Source organism: Eptatretus burgeri, chromosome 1, assembly GCF_056783735.1.
Source record: "Eptatretus burgeri isolate ZD-2024b chromosome 1, Ebu_testis_v1, whole genome shotgun sequence".
Taxonomy (NCBI): Eukaryota; Metazoa; Chordata; class Myxini; order Myxiniformes; family Myxinidae; genus Eptatretus; species Eptatretus burgeri.
Genome location: NC_140961.1, coordinates 32304937 through 32321468, shown reverse-complemented (window position 1 = coordinate 32321468; position 16532 = coordinate 32304937). Strand labels below are relative to the sequence as shown.

Here is a 16532-nt window from a genome sequence, read left to right as displayed (position 1 = left end):
TGCATCTGGATCGTATATTAATCCATCTTCATGAAATGTGCATTTTCCATATAAGCAGAGGGACGGCGAACGTGTGTGGTCCCTGACATCGAACTATCTATGCTGAAGGCTTTGCACTTCCAAAAGGGTCTTTACCATTTGCTCATTGCAGTCACGGGATGCTCCCGGTTGGGAGGATACTTAACAGTCGCTGCACGATGCCTGCGTAGTACCGGATGAAGACCGCTCGGTGGTCAAAACGGACGTGGGCATTGCCTATCGAACAGCTGCAATAGTGGTGTCTTCGGTGTTGAAACGGCTTCCAGCTTCGTTTGTGCATCGCTGGCGTATCTAGCGCTCATCACCTATAAATCACATGTGGCAGAAAGGTGATGTCATAATGGGTCTGTGTAATGTCATCATTCACAGATGATTGCAAAAAAAAAATTATTTTGGTTTATCGGCTCTTTTCACACAACGTATTGCATGCGTATGCATTAAACGGTTCATTTACTACTTTAAACACTCGTTAAAGATTGATAAACCAAAATGGGGGAAAGCAACCGAGCTAGTTGTTCCTCGCGAAAAACCAACACGGTTGAAAGAAAGCAAAGATGATGACTGATGTATATAGATCAGACACAGGACATATGCAGCCATTAATTGCACACACGTGTGACCCAAGCTTTGATTGGTATGGGTAGATTCAATCGTGGATGTAATATCTATGTTGATTCATCTTGACTTTTGGTCTTGCCTGTGGAAATGTGACAAGGCACTTTCGCAGAAGTAGATAATACATTCACCATGCTGTATTCGAAAAAATATGCAGTGTATGATGATTCTTGAGAAAGACATGTTTCCAATCAAAAATATATATCTTTTTTTCTTATGTGGATCCAGTATAGCATTGATGCTGTGCTGGAGAAAAACCCTGTCTGGAACTCATAATTTGTATATTATCAAGAAGTTGGTCGAACTCTTATGTGGGGATGGCCCGGACACTCCATTGGCTCAAAACAGCATAAATCCTCAAAAAAAATCTACCAAAATAAAACTTATAAAACTATCATTTAGCTACCAGTCATCTGCGGAGAATTTCCCATCTAATAGCACTCATTAAACTGGAGGACATTATCGCTGAACTTGAAAAATGAGAGACCCAAAAGTTCCTGTTTGTCATTCTTCTTCTTGTTCTGACAGACTAACTCAAGATTGGTGTAAGCTATGAACTTGGTTTAAACATGAATCTACTGCATTTTATAGTGAGAAGGTGCAAACTGATCGAAATTTTAATATCTTTAAAGGATTCCACAAAAAGTACACTAGGAAGGGAACGGAATGGTGGATGGGAGATGGGACTATGACTGTCAATCACCCTGATTGAGGCGAGACTTCTAGGCATTTGCTCAAGGGCCAATCAGACCTATATGGGTGTGGTTAATGGTGGAATATTATCAGGAGGTCGGTAGACTTTCTATTCTATGTAATCTGTGTCGCTCCCGGGAGGTGATCGACTGTCTCCGTGCCGCTGCACTGTTCATGCAGGGCAGCGGCACGGGACCAATCGTCAGGAACAACGCACACATTTTTTATAAAGGACGTACTATTCAGAATGTTATATCATCTATAATGTATGTACAGCACCATTAAAATGTAAGCACGTCTATAAACATTGTAAAATTACTACAACATTTGAAAGTCAATAGTAGAAGATAGCTAACAAAGGCGGCAGGCGCTCTTGTCACGTACTTTTTGCAAAACGCTTTTGAACCAGAAATTACTGTGACATCAATTTAGTCACTTAATTAGCGTCAGCAAAGATTGTACTCCACTTCAAATTCCCCTTCTGTACCCATATCATTCCACCCAAAAAGGGGTCATTATACATATTTGTACCAAGTTGAATTTAAATCCCTGAACCCAGATTCAAAATGTTAAATAATTTTGGTTGCCAGACCATGCGTCCGATGAGGTTGAAATAAAAAATATTTTAAAAAGGATTCCCCATCACTACTTGATCATAATTGTGACATTTCATGTCGATTGATGAAGCAGTTTAAGAGAAAGGATTTTTGAAAGATTTTTGTTCAATCCAAAAACCATATGACCTATTAGTTATTTGTGAACACCCTGGTGTCCCCAAGCCTTGGGAAACATGTGCATGAAGTTTCCCCTTGATCTGTCAAGCTGTTCTGGAGAAGATTTTTAAGGGTTTATTCTTTAAAAAATTAATAACTGCTGATCCACTTGACCAATGACGTCAATTTTTTTTTTCTCCCATACCATTTAGCTGGAGATGACCCTCAAAATTTTTCATCGTGATTTTCTCTTTTTTCTCTGAAACCGTTTATCCGATTGACACAAAATTTTCACCATAGGTGAGACGACTCATGCAGAATGTTTTAATGTTAATTATGATGCCATAGGTCACATGGTGTGGCAGCCATGTTGGAAAAAAGGAAAAACTTTGGACCTCTGCATCTCCGAAACCGCTCCGTGGGAAAAAATTGAAATTTGGCACGTGTGACGTACTCCCCATGGGAAACAAGTGTGATTTTTTTTGATGATGTCAGAGGTTGTTTCATTTTGACATTATAATTGCATATGCTGAAGCCTTTATCCGATCAGTATGAAAAACTTTGAGGGCCATCGAGGGCTAAATTGTATGGGGGGGGGGGCATCTTGAACCGCTTCATCAATCAGAGTGAAACTTCACAATTATGATCTATTGGTCATGGGGAATATGTGTTTTGAATTTACACCTGGTCAGATACATGGTCTAGCAGCCTGAATTATTTAATATTTTGAATCTGGGTTCAGGGATTTAAATTAAACTTGGAACAAGTATGTATAATTCTGTAATAATGTGGGCAGAGGCATATCTGATGATGTTGAAGAGTGCCCTTCCAGTTTAAAATGTTTTTTATTTCTTGTGTGAGTTAGAATGGGAAGCTGGATCTTGTTTGCTTGCTTCGAGGTTGTAGCTTGTACTATGAGTCGTTTCTTTCCTCACAGGCAAAGCCTTGCCGTATTTTCCTTCTCAAGTATACAGTACTGTTTCGGCAAATTGTCTGTTCAGTGTATGTATTCCCTGGTGTAGTAGTGAGAAGCTGTTTTTGAATGTTGTGATCAATGTTCATATGCTTTGAATTACTTGCAGTGCTACCAATAAAAAATTATATAATTATGAGCAACAGTCTCTCAAAAGTGCCAGAGGCAGCATCCGTTTTTTTTCCCCTGATTCAGTTATTTCTCTGAAATAAGCTCACAGAGTGGGTCCCGGTGTTCGACTGTATGTCCCTACGTACATCAATTGATCTATACTAATAAAAGGCAATGTGTGTATGTGTGTGTGTGTGTGTGTGTGTGTGTGTGTGTGTGTGTGTGTGTGTGTGTGTGTGTGTGTGTGTGGGTGTGTGTATGTGTGTGTGTGTGTGTGTGTTTGGTGTTTATTTAATTTCCGCACATGCGATCACCACATTTCGGGCATCCCCTGGAGGTGTATGTTTAATGTGTTGCTAATTATTGACATTTTGGCCATCTCCAGGAGGTGTATGCTTCATGTGTTGCGAATTGCGTGCCAAATGAGCCGTTTCTTCTCAACTGTTTTGTTGGAGTACTTGCTTGAGTGCTTAAGCCACTTGGCAAGCGCTCTCCAAGCTGCTTGGTTGTTCATTTTGGTAAAAGTACTCATGCTCTCAATGTAACATCCATTAGACAGACGTATGTTGCCGCCTGTGCCATGCGGTTGGTGCCTCGGTAGATGTCTCATCCGCTGAAAATGTGCAATTTTATTTTTACAGGGCATCATTTTGTTTTACCTTTTTGTGTGATCTCCTTTTAATATAATCCCACCACTCACTTCGACATCGATACATATATGAAAACAATAAGGTCCATCCGACCACGTGTTTGCCATGATCTTGCTGTGAAGGCATCGAGCAGAGATCGACATTTTGTGTTCTGTGCTTTGATAAATTTTTCATTGAATTTTCCGAATTTCCCACTTGAATTCCTCTTTCAAAAAACTCTGAAGTTAAATCTTTGTGTTTGTCGTTTTTATGTGCTTTATGTGTGTATGTAACAGAATGTGTGTGTGTGTGTGTGTGTGTGTGTGTGTGTGTGTGTGTGTGTGTGTGTGTGTGTGTGTGTGTGTGTGTGTGTGTGTGTGTGTGTGTGTGTGTGTGTGCGCGTGTGCATGTGTTGCTTTATCTTCATCATCACTGGAACAATTTTGGCATTCTTCAGCTTCCAGGATCTTTTCATTTCATGCTTGAGGTCTTGGTATTTGGTCATTTTCCTGATTTCTGCATCATTGGTCCAAAATCACTGGTATTTACACCTCAATTAGCAATTCCTTCTCTTTTTTTTTGGACCTTAGTGTACTATCTGGTCACAATGCTTTATTTTCAATGTTCACACCCGATGGAATCATAAGGTCGTACGTGAGCGGTACTTCAATGTTTTCAGTGATTGCTTTTGGTTCATTCTTCCACAAATTTTCTGGAACTGGACTATCAAAGTTTTTGCAGATGTGCCATTGGATTACTTTACAAACTCTGTTGTGTCGTTGTGTGTACAAGTGTTCTGACATTTTTTTTTATTTGTTTTTTTTTGTGTTCGGTCAATAAGCATCACATATCATTCCCTTTGCTAACCCCACCTCTACCCCTCACCTGTCTTTTCTTTTTTTCCTCCTCCCCCACCCCCACCCTTCTCTCTCACACTGTTCCCTCCTCGCTCCCCCTCCTAATAAAATGCAACACTCTCCTCCCACACCTCTGTTGCTCTCTAGCTGTCTTTGCCTGTTTGTCTGTGTGTGTGTCTCTTCCTCTCTTTTTCTCTCACGCACCCCTCCCTCCAGTCTCATGCATCCCTCCCTCCTGCCTCACACACCCCTCGCTCCCACAGTGAATAACAATGTTTGGTGAGGTGTTGCTCTCCCCACTTCCCCCTAGCTCCCCCTTCTCCATCCTCTCTGCCTTCCCACCTCCTCTCACCCTAAACCTGCCTCCTCTCTCTCATTCCCTCTTTCTCCCCCCCCCCCCACTCTTATTGTCCCCGTCAGCGAAACGACGGGTTGTATTTGCGAGGATTTGACTGAAACATCTTCTCCTCACAAACTGCCTGACCAATATGGACCAAATTTTGTACAATGCATCAGAACATCAAGTTCTTACTGGGTTATGCTCCACATCTGGATAGTCCCCTTTATACAGTGAGTAAAAGTTTTTTTTCCATTTGACTAAAACATCCTCTCCTCACAAACTACCCCACTGATATGGACCAAATTTGGTACGATGCACCAGGAAAGCAAGGTTCATGGGGTTGTGCTCCCCATCTGGATGGTCCCCTTAATACAGTGGGGAAAAGTTTTTTTCCATTTGACTAAAACATCCTCTCCTCACAAACTACCCCACTGATATGGACCAAATTTGGTACGATGCACCAGGACAGCAAGGTTCATGGGGTTGTGCTCCCCATCTGATACACCCCCTATAAAAGGAGTAAAAGGTGGGGTTTTGCCACAAATATTGGTATTTTATTCAAAAATCTTCTTCTCAGAAACCACCAGACAGATCCGTACCAAACTCGCCACAAGGCATTGGGACCATGCCCTGACCTTAAGTTGTGCTCTTCATGGCCGTATCTCTCCCAGAAAGGGGGCCACGGGCACCCTCCCTGAATCCCTCACTTCCACTAAAACATGTTCTCCACAACTACCTGAGCGATTCGGACAAAATGTGGTATAATGCATCAGGACAGTAAGCTCTCACTCATTGGCTTGTGCTCCCTATCTGGAGCCACCCATTTAGTGGTGGTTAAAAGGAGTTTTGCCCCAAATATTGGTGTTTCATTCAAAAATCTTATTCTCAGAAACAGACAAATGAATCCAGCCCAAATTGGCCATGTGGCATCGTGACTATACCCGGACCTTAAGTTATGCTCCCCATAGCCATATCTCCCCTGAAAAGGGGGCCATGGCCTCCCTACCCTAATCTCTCATATTCACAAAAACATATTTTCCTTACAAACTACATGACTGATGTAGACCAAATTTGGTCTGATATATCACAACAGTAAGGTCTCATATGGTTGTGCTCCCCATCCAGATCCACCCACCAACAAGAGGCTGAAAAGGGGTGTTTTGCCTCAAATTCAGGTCATTTATTTTAGAATCTTCTCAGAAACCAATGGCCAGATGCAGACCAAACTCTTTATGAAACACAATGTCGCACGGGATGGAAGGCAGATGGGGGCGTTTACCAGAGACGTTTACGAGAACAGAAGCACATGGGTTTATTCTCGAATCCAAAACGAGTAGATGAACACAAGTAAATTGAACAAATAATGGTTTAATGAACATTCAGAGACATGACAGAAGTAAATACACACCTTAAATTTCTTCATTTCATCTGTATAATACAGTTTTACTCAGTGGTTTGGACTAATATTCGACTATTTCTTTGCAGAAATGAGTTCCTGGGTCTTGTGTGACAATTGACTATGCCTCTAACCCAGGGAGCACACAACCTTTCCGATTTGCAAAGAGGACGAATTGTTGGCCATTTGGAAGGAGGAGTCAGCCAGCATCAGATAGCTCAGAACCTTAGCATTCCGCTTTCTACGGTCAATGGTCAGATCAAGTCAGGTATGGGAACATGCGCCAGAGCAGCGCGTCACTGCATCCACTTTTTGCCGATACTCCAGGGGCCTCCATCTGGCCATCCCCTAGGCAGATGCCTGGCCCATCCCCATCTCCTTGAGATGCTGATCAACCTGCTGCAACCACGAGGCACATTGTCGGCCCATTGGCCTCCTCCACTCATGAGGCTCCCTCGCTGAGAGAATCTGGTGAGCAGGATCAGCATCAGGAAAACGAGCCAGATGTCCATACAGCTGCAGCTGATGCTCATGGACTATGCAAGTAACAAATCTCATCCAAGTCTCTCTCAGCAACCGCTTCTTGGCCACAAAGTCCGACCAGCGATAGCCAAGGATTCTCCGAAGAGACCTGGTACCAAAGGAATGAAGTCTCCTCAGATCCCTGATCAGAGTCCAAGTCACATCCATAGAGCAAGACTGGAAGCACCAATGACCCAAAGACAGACTTTCATCCTCCCGCACAGGTACCGGCAGCGCCACACCCCATGATCCAGTGAATCCATGACTCCTCAGGCCCGACCCAGACATCTGTTGACCTCTGGCTCACAGCCAGCAGAGACATGAATATCACTGCCAAGGTAAGTGAATCTCTCTGTGACCTCAAATGTGATCAATGAGGTCAATGGGCTGATTGTGTAATTCACCAGCGAAGGCAAAGAATCTACAGCTTCCCGTTGCAGTCGGTCTGGGCCCTAAGAAAGGTGTCTTCGAGCTGACAAGCGGTCCATTGAGAGAACTCCCTGTTGCAAGACAGCAGATGTTGCAGAGTAGGTCCAAGTTAGCAAAAGAACTGTCATGCTGTACCTTCATCAACTGGGCTACTATGGGAGAGCAGCACAGCAAAATCCTCTTCGTAGACCAGCCAACATTGAAAGGAGAAAGAAGTGGGCTGACGAGATGGTCAACAGACCCTTGGAGTTTTGGCAAACTGTAATTTTTTCAGATGAGTCCCAATTTGCTCAATTTTCTGACAGTGGATGCATATGGGTCTGGAGACCTCCCAGTCAAGAGTTCTCTTTGAGCCAATTGCAGCCAACTGTCAAACATGGTGGTTTTTCAGTGATGGTGTGGGGAGCAATCTGGAGTCCTGGTCGGTCAGAGCTTGTGGAGTGTGTTGGCAATATCAACACTACGACACACATTTCTGTCCTTGAGGATGGACATCTGTCTTCTCCACTGGTCAGATTGTCAAAAACAACACTCTGTTCATGGAAGATGGAGCTCCATGCCACACTGCAAAAAAGACCTCAGCACGGCAGGACAGAAATGGGATCAAGCGACTTTCATGGCCAAGTCAGTCTCTTGAGGTGAATCCCATTGAACACCTCTGAGCCATATTGGATTGAGCTGTGCAGAAAAGTCCAGGAAACCAACATCATGGGCAGAATTGCTGAACCTTTTCTCTAAGCTCTAAGCAAAACTGAACCTTTGGGACAGTAAGCATCAAGGCACCTTACCCCAAGTGCAGGTCGTTGTAGGTTGGTTGGGTCCAAGAGTGTCATCCACCCCTCCTAGTTTCCCCCGCACCCTTCCAATCCACCCCTGTGGATTCGTTGCTTTCAATCTCCCTGGATTCCCTACTTTCTTTTTTTCTCTCCTAAATTTATTCCAAAATCTTGGAGACCAACCTGGCTGATGTTTGGGTGCAGTTGTAGACTTCAAGCACAACCTCGATGATGAGATGCCAGAGAACCAGACCAGCCACAGGAACTGTGTCGACAAGATTTCTTGCAAGAGGTATCAGGATCGATGCCTGGACCCTCCTGCAGGATCTGGGAGACCCAAAGTTCTCACATCCACTCCCAGAAGCCTGCATCCTTCTCGAGGATCTGGTAGACCCAAAGTTCTCAGGTCCACTCCCAGAAGCCTGCATCCTCCTCCAGGATCTGGTAGACCCAAAGTTCTCTCATCCACTTCCAGAAGCCTGCATCCTCCTCCAGGATCTGGGAGACACAAAGTTCTCACATCCACCCCTGATTGATGCCTGCATACTCCTCCAGGATCTTGTAGATCCAAAATTCTCACATCCGCTCCCAGAAAAAATGTGGCAACAGCTAAAATCCAGGCAGACGTTCCCACATCCCAGTGGACCCAGTTAACAATGTATCTCTTGGGTGCGCCAGGATGAGGGCGGAAGAAAACCATGATTAGCTGAATTACAACCAGTATGACGACAATAATTCCAAAGTACGCATGGACACCAGAAACTGCACTCCACCATCCATGACAGACAAAACCCAGCCAAACAGCCACCATGACCAACGCAAACGCCATCACCATAGCTGTCCTTTGGATCTGGAGCCAGACTTTTTGGGAGCACAGCTGTTGAGTGGGCCAGGTGAATCGGTAAAATCGGGCCACAAGGATTCCAAAACTGACCAGTCTCAACCACACTGTCACCATCATAGCCACGTATATTTTGAGGTATGGTGGTCCACGTCTGCCAACCGTCTCAATTAGTGGTCCAGTTGGTATGATGGGGCCAGCCACCAAAGGCTGGAGGTCATGGTGGTGTACCATTTCATTATGGACATATCAATTAGCCAGAGAAAGAAACAAGGGTTCTGCCAAATTTGTTTCCTGATGTGCCTCTTGGCAAGTGTTCATTTCCGACAGAGATTCTTTAGAAAGTTCATCTTCCTCGTCCATTTATTTTTTGCCTTCAATCCAATAATCATCATCCAATGGTTCATTCCCCATTATACGTTCCTCGACTTCAAACTCCTCCTCAAGTGGTACAATTTCTGGAGTATTCTTCTCACCCACTGGATTGAAAGAAGACTGACAAAGTCCTTCATAAAGTTCAGCATGGTTCTCATTGCTAAAAAGTTCAGCATTTGGAAATTCACCTTCATCATGCAATTCATCCAGCTGCTTCCCCTCAATATCCCTTGCTGATGAATCTATAGGACTTTCATCTGGAAATGATTCATGGGGTACTTCAGAAACTGCAAGTTCATCCAATGAAAAATGCTGAGTATCATCTTCATCACTCAAATCATCTGCATTCACACCAAGTGGGGGAATTTTCTCTTCAAAGCTTGTACTTAACTCACTTTGATTTAATTCAAGATGAGCCTCTTGCTCAACTAACAGGAAGTTACAGTTTCTGCAACTCCCTTCAACAACACATTTTTCTTGGGATTGTTCCAATATTGGCTCAACAAAATAAACTTCAACATTTGCCTTCTTGTAAGTGCCAAGTTCAGGAAGCAATGCTTCAGGAAGATCACTTTCCTCCCCCAGCACCTTCATAACTTCAATGTCATTTTTCTTCATAGTATCCACTGTGTCATTCCCAACTGTACAATCATAAGAAAAACATTTTTGTAGATACACTCTCAACTACAGCTGTACCATCTGCTTTACAACAGCAAAAAACACAAGACTGGTCATATCCTTCCACCTTGGCATCACTTCCACATGGTTCATAAACAGTGAGTAATTAGCCTTCACAACTATTATCCAGATCTGAACTCTGGGATTGGTTCTGCAAATTCCTTTCAAAAACATCACTTTCCCACTTGTCCATTTGACAAGCATCCTGCTCTTCCTCTTGAGGTCCATCTGTGACTGTTAAATCGCCTTGCATTTTTTTCAAATTGAGCAATTCTCTCTCCAGAGTTTACATCAGCAAGCTCACTTTCGATTGTTTCAAGATCAGCCACTTGTTTGGTAGTTGGCTTGTCAACGTTACTGTTGTTCTCCTCTACTACATGTTCTGCAATTGGTTCAAACATTGGCTCCGCCAAATCTGCTTGACCATTTTCAGTAACATCCCCAATGCCACAAAGTGCCGCAAGTCAAGTTTAACTTCCCCATTGGCTTTGTACGCGTCAGTCAGCCCAAGCATGGTCTCAACAGAACCATCAACATCACCTTTGAGAATAACAGAAACTTTTGGTTCTACCACCTCTCCCTTGATGGCATTGTCCTAAGCATTCAGCTGCTCTTGTAACATCTCATCCATCCTTTCCCAAGTCAATAGTAGCCCCCACAAGCCTTTATCAACTAACACCCACTCTTGTTCTGTTACACGAGCATCCAATTCTTTCACCTTCTCAGCCAAACTACCACCATGGCACTTACAAAATCCCCATTCCTCCAGCTGCTGTTGCATTCTGGCATCCACACAAGCTTGATAGCCCTCCAGGTCCTCATTTACTTTGCCAATTCCTTGTTTTGTTGACCCAATTTCTTCTTCCAACTTTTCCTCCATTTCATTCCTTTGTTCATCAATTTCGTTTTCCATTCCATTAATTTGTCCCTCTTATGCCATTTCTTTCTCCATTTCCCCAAATTGAGTCTCCAATTTCGTTTCAAATTCTCCCGATCTGTCCTTCATTTGGTGTTCCATTCTTTCCTCTATTCCATCAATTCGTACCCCAGTTCCTGTGTTATTCCCTCCTTCATTTAGGTCATTTGATCAGTGATGCCTTTTATTTTCCCTTCAATTTTGCTCATTTGTTTACTCAGTTGTTTATTAATTTTTGTTTTCTATGACATTCCTTTATTCATCCATTTTTCTCATCATTTCTTTCATCATGGCCTGGAGAGTTATCACACCTGCTCCCTACGTCTCATTTTCTGCTATTCTGGAGGAGGGGGGACTGACGCTCAGGACAGAGGAAGCTTCTACCCTCTCGTCATCAAGCAGCTCTATCGCTTACTTTGTCCTCACTATTTAGCATGAACAGCACCATCTTGTGCACATCTGCCATTTCCCACGCACGTTTAATCCCCCCAGGAAAGAAAATATTTCATTTAAAATTTCCAAGAATTTTTTTACTCCTAACACCAATTAACTATAAAATTTGACCCAATCACTCTGATAACACCAAATGTCATGGTCGTTTGTGGGGGGTTCAAAAAATATCCAACTCTAATGCCATTTGTCGGGTGTGGTGGTGGGGAGGGGGGGTTCGAAAAATCCCGCTCCTGATAAACCAAATGTCATGGTCCCGATGGATTCAAAAGTCCCACTCCAGGCCAGTTCAAAAAATCCCACTCCTGATAAACCAAATGTCGTGTTCAGGCTGATTAACACCAAACTGGATGGCTAGCCAAAAGGTTTTCACTCAAAGGCGAACGACCGAGATCGTTGGAGATTGTGACGTGCATGGGATGGAAGGCGGTGGGGGCATTTGCCAGAGGCGTTTACTAGAATGGAAACACATGGGTTTATTCTCGAATTCACGAGTAGACGAACACAAGCAAATTGAACAAATAATGGTTTAATGAACATTCAGAGACATGACAGAAGTAAATAGACACCTTAAATTTCTTCATTTCATCTGTATAACACAGTTTTACTCAGTGATTTGTACTAATATTCGACTATTTCTTTGCAGAAATGAGTTCCTGGGTCTTGTGTGACAATTAACTATGCCTCAAACCCATGGAGCACACGACCTTTCCGATTTTCAAAGAGGACGAATTGTTGGCCATTTGGAAGGTGGAGTCAGCCAGCATCAGATAGCTCAGAACCTTAGCATTCCGCTTTCTATGGTCAATGGTCAGGTCAGGTCAGGTATAGGAACATGCACCAGAGCAGCGCGTCGCTGCATCCACTTTCCGCCGGTACTCCAGGGGCCTCCATCTGGCCATCCCCCAGGCAGATGCCTGGCCCATCCCCATCTCCTTGAGATGCTGATCAACCTGCTGCAACCACGAGGCACGTGGTCGGCCCATTGGCCTCCTCCACTTATGAGGCTCCCTCGCTGAGAGAATCTGGTGAGCAGGATCAGCATCAGGAAAACGAGCCACATGTCCATACAGCCGCAACAGAAACACACAGGTTTATTCTCAAACCTACAACAATTAGACAAACACAAGTAAATTCAGTAAACAATGGTTTAATGAACATAAATCTGTTTTGTCCCTTCCACTCCCGCCCCTCTTGTCTCATGCCTCCTTGCTGTGAGTTGTGTGTTAGCTCTCATACGAGCCTCGACCAAGGTATACAAAAAAAAAAAAAAAAAAAAATCAAAGATTTGTAATAACAATAGTTCGATTGATGATGAAAATTAATCAAAGCGTGAGGTAATGAAAAGTGAAGTAAAACTAAATCCTAATTTGAGACGTCTCCACTCAGTCACAAAAACAGACACGGGGAAAGATAAAAAAAAATAAAAGAAAATCCTCCCTTTATGCCGGTACTCAGCTTTGTGTCCATTGATGATCTTTTAGGAGTCTCACAATTGTCGAGCCTCGAAGCCACTGTGTGGAAAATGCAGAGGAAATGGTGCGGAGTCGCTCTCCGGGTGGAAATGCACTTGATGGCCCGAAGGTGCTCTCCATGGCCACGTATGGGAGACAATTCGCGCGAGTGATCCCCAACGCCAACAGCCCACCAGCCTTCATCAAAGCTCCTTCTTATGATAAAAACTTCTGACACTGCTCTTCTCTCAGCACCAACCCCGCTCACAGCAACTGGTGCTGCCTTCCTCTTTGATCCTCAAACAAAGGATACTGCCTAGTTCGACCTGAGAAACGCAGTCCTCTTCTTTTCTTTTTCTCCTCCCAAAGCACACAAATTTCATGACCCAGCCAGACAGTCAATGGCTGGCGTCTTGCTCCAGCATGAGAACAAATTCACACAACACGAACAACGAGAATCATGCAGCCTTCTTGGCCGTGCTGAGGAGAACAAGCGAAACACTCTGTTCCGACCACTGTCTCCACTCCAACTTTCTCCCTCTTACATCACACTGACCAATCATAAGCCTCAGGGGCATGGCCTGCTAGTGACTGTTCCTGGGAGCAGGGTTTAACCTGCCAATTGTGTTCGGACTCCGTCGACACCCAGGTCGGCCATTGTTGTAGTTGTTGTTGTAAAACGTGGTCTTTTTATGGCCGGCTTTGTAAATGCAAAAACATAGGAAAAGGTCACAGGGGGCAATCACATACTGGGAGAAATTAGCCTTAAACCCTACCTACTTAACACAGCACCACCCCCCCCCCCTCCATGTGGTGACATGTAACAATCTTTAACTCACAGTTTTCCCTACTTAATTTACATTGAGATGTCTCCTACTTGTCCATTGACCATGCCACAGTATACAATCCTATCTTCATTGTAGGATTCCTCCATCTACACCACAAACATAACAAGAAGGACCATGCTGTTAACTTAAGTTGTGCTCCTGGTGACTGTACCACTTCAGGAACGGGGGCCATGGCCCCATCCCTAATCCCGCATTTTCATCCCACCTGTTTGGGAAATAACCATCAATCCTTCACGGAGCAATTTTTTGATACTTGCAGTGTTTTTTTTCTTTTTTTTTTCTTTGTGGACGTAGTCAAGACTCGTTGAAAAACTAATTCATTGAATGGCTCAGGATGTAACAGGATATAACAGAATAACCAGAAGAGAGAAGGGGGAAACACCAACAGCAGAGTTTAAGACCAAGATAGAAGGAGACTTAGACAAACAATGGGTGTGGGAAGGAATGGGGGACAAGAAAGGACCAGATGGCTACAGAAGGAAACTCATAGGAGGGAAGAACTGGAAGTTTGGAAGGAGAAGGGCTTTGGTGTGAGGGTTAGTGAAGGTAGAAAAAGATAATGGTTTTGGATTCGGCACGATCTGAGATGGTGGTGAACAGCTGTCTTGAAGACATGAAGAGAGCAATGAAATTGAAAAGAATGTGAAAGTTGTTTCCACAGGTGAAAATTTTTTTGGGAACAAATGAGTTGTGTTGAGGAGTGATCCTCAATTTAGGTAGGTTCACCAGAAGGGGGTTGATAGTGCTTGTGACCAATTTCACCACAACCAATGAGAAGAGATACAAACTCTGGATCTGCAGTTCTAAAACATATAATTGGTCTTCTGACTCACAGTCCTTTTAACAGCTATTTGTTTTTTATTTTTACTATTCTTGCTAAAATAGTACTTCCTTTGCATGTACATGCTGTATTTGGATGCATTTCGTCGATCAATAACTAGAAAATTGCACTGATGTGACTATCGCAGTCCCGTAGCAAAGGCTATTGCAAGGGTGTTGATGACACAAGTCTTGGAACAATTGTCAAGTACAGGTGAAGACCCAAACAATTTATTTGGAGTGTTTCTGAAGAAAACCATTAAATTGCCTTAAGTCCCGAGCTCCTCGTCTCTGACTTATCATAATGCCTTGCAGTCAAATGCAACAGCAAAATTGTTATAATATGTGCTAAGAACTCATAAAGTGTGGAGTTAACTCACTTCTTCCTACTGGCATGCTCGAATATTGCACAGCTCTTGTTTGAGCAAATCCCGCTGCTATGATAATATAGCAACACCATACTGTGTCCTTTTTCACATTGCTTTCAGTATTCTAGAATAGCGCCCAAGCCATCGCCTCACTGCAGAGATTTGTCATGGGACAGGCCCACGCACCTTTCGCTGTTTTGAACACTCACCACGCACACATTATTGCACCGGTTTTGCATCGCCTTTTATCGACATCGATTCATTGTTGGTGCAGGTATGATAATTTCACAACCAATTGCTGCAGTGTGTGGCAGAATTTCTAAAGGACAATAGGGTTGCTTTGAGGTTGTCACATGGCTGGAGGAATTCATCATTTGAAAGGGCTGCTTGTCATTACATGATTGAAATGTAATGGAAGGATTGAAATTATTTTAGAAGGTTGCATCATTATTCAAAAATTTTGTTAATTATTGCAGTTGTCAACTTTTATTTGAAATGCTCCTTTTTGACGCTTTCACATCATTTTGCTTTCAGTGTATCGGGAGTTGTATTTGCATATCACCTCGACCCCCTCCCCCCCAACTTCCTCCAATCTCCAGTTTAAGCATGATCATTTTAATTTGCTTGTTTGCTTATTTGTTTCTCTTAAATATCCTTGGCTTTGGAATTATAGAAACGTTCTGGCTAGATGAGCTTGGATTTATTAAGGTAAGGAACTATCTAGTATATTATAAAGCTCTTTCTAACCAGTCACTCACTCACTCACTCACTCACTCATTCATTCACTGATATAAATGTTTAGTCCTTTGTGGGTGTGCTAGAATGTTGAAATGTGGCATCATGATGTAAACCACAATTGCAGGAAAAAAAACAAGGAAAAAAGGCATATAATGTCATAGCCCCCGTTGTTTTAGTAATTTTGCTGTTTGGATTTAAAGGGTGAGCCCATATTTATTTACAACTAAAATGGCCGCCAGTGTACCAGTCGACCATCTTTGATCAGATCACAAACTAAAGTTAGGTGCAAGTGTATGCCATCATGGACTGTGCTTGTGCCACGTTTGAACAAAATCAGACCATGAATCTGTGAGAAATAGTTGGGGATACGTTTAAATAACAAAATGGCCACCAGTTGGTCATGTTGGACCGGATCTGGAAAAAAAGAAATTACTTGCATATGTCAGCCATCATTCGTTATCTGTGTGCCAAGTTTGAACAACGTCGGTAAATGCATGTCCGAGAAATGGTTGAGGACGTGTTCGATACCGGTTTTGTTTTGTTTTTTACAACTGAAATGGCCAACAGACGGACATCATTGATCGCATCACGAAACAAAATGATGTGCATATGTACACCATCATGCGTTGTATTTGTGCCAAGTACGAATAAAATCGATCAATGCATGTCCGAGATATGGTCGTGGACGCACGCACACATGAAAATCGAGACCAAATCCATGAGCCCCCGTTTTGGACTAAGTCCAACGGGGCTAATAATCACAAAACAGTTTGTAAGTGTCCATAAACCAAATTGATTCGAGCACAGCACCGTTCCGAGACCACCATGTGACCACAGACATTGACATGCAACATTACCTACAACTGTTGAATAAAGAGGTCAACCTGATCGCTCGTTCTTGATTTGCTAGATTTATTTAGCTGCTTGCGGAATACACGCACAATCTACCATA

General features: G+C 43.2%; 1 protein-coding gene across 8 annotated transcripts in view; it reads left to right on the top strand.

Annotated features, from left to right (window-relative positions):
• LOC147034175 (A-type potassium channel modulatory protein KCNIP2-like) overlaps window positions 1–16532 on the top strand; it is a 385242-nt gene that overhangs the window by 149770 nt on the left and 218940 nt on the right. The window lies entirely within an intron of this gene.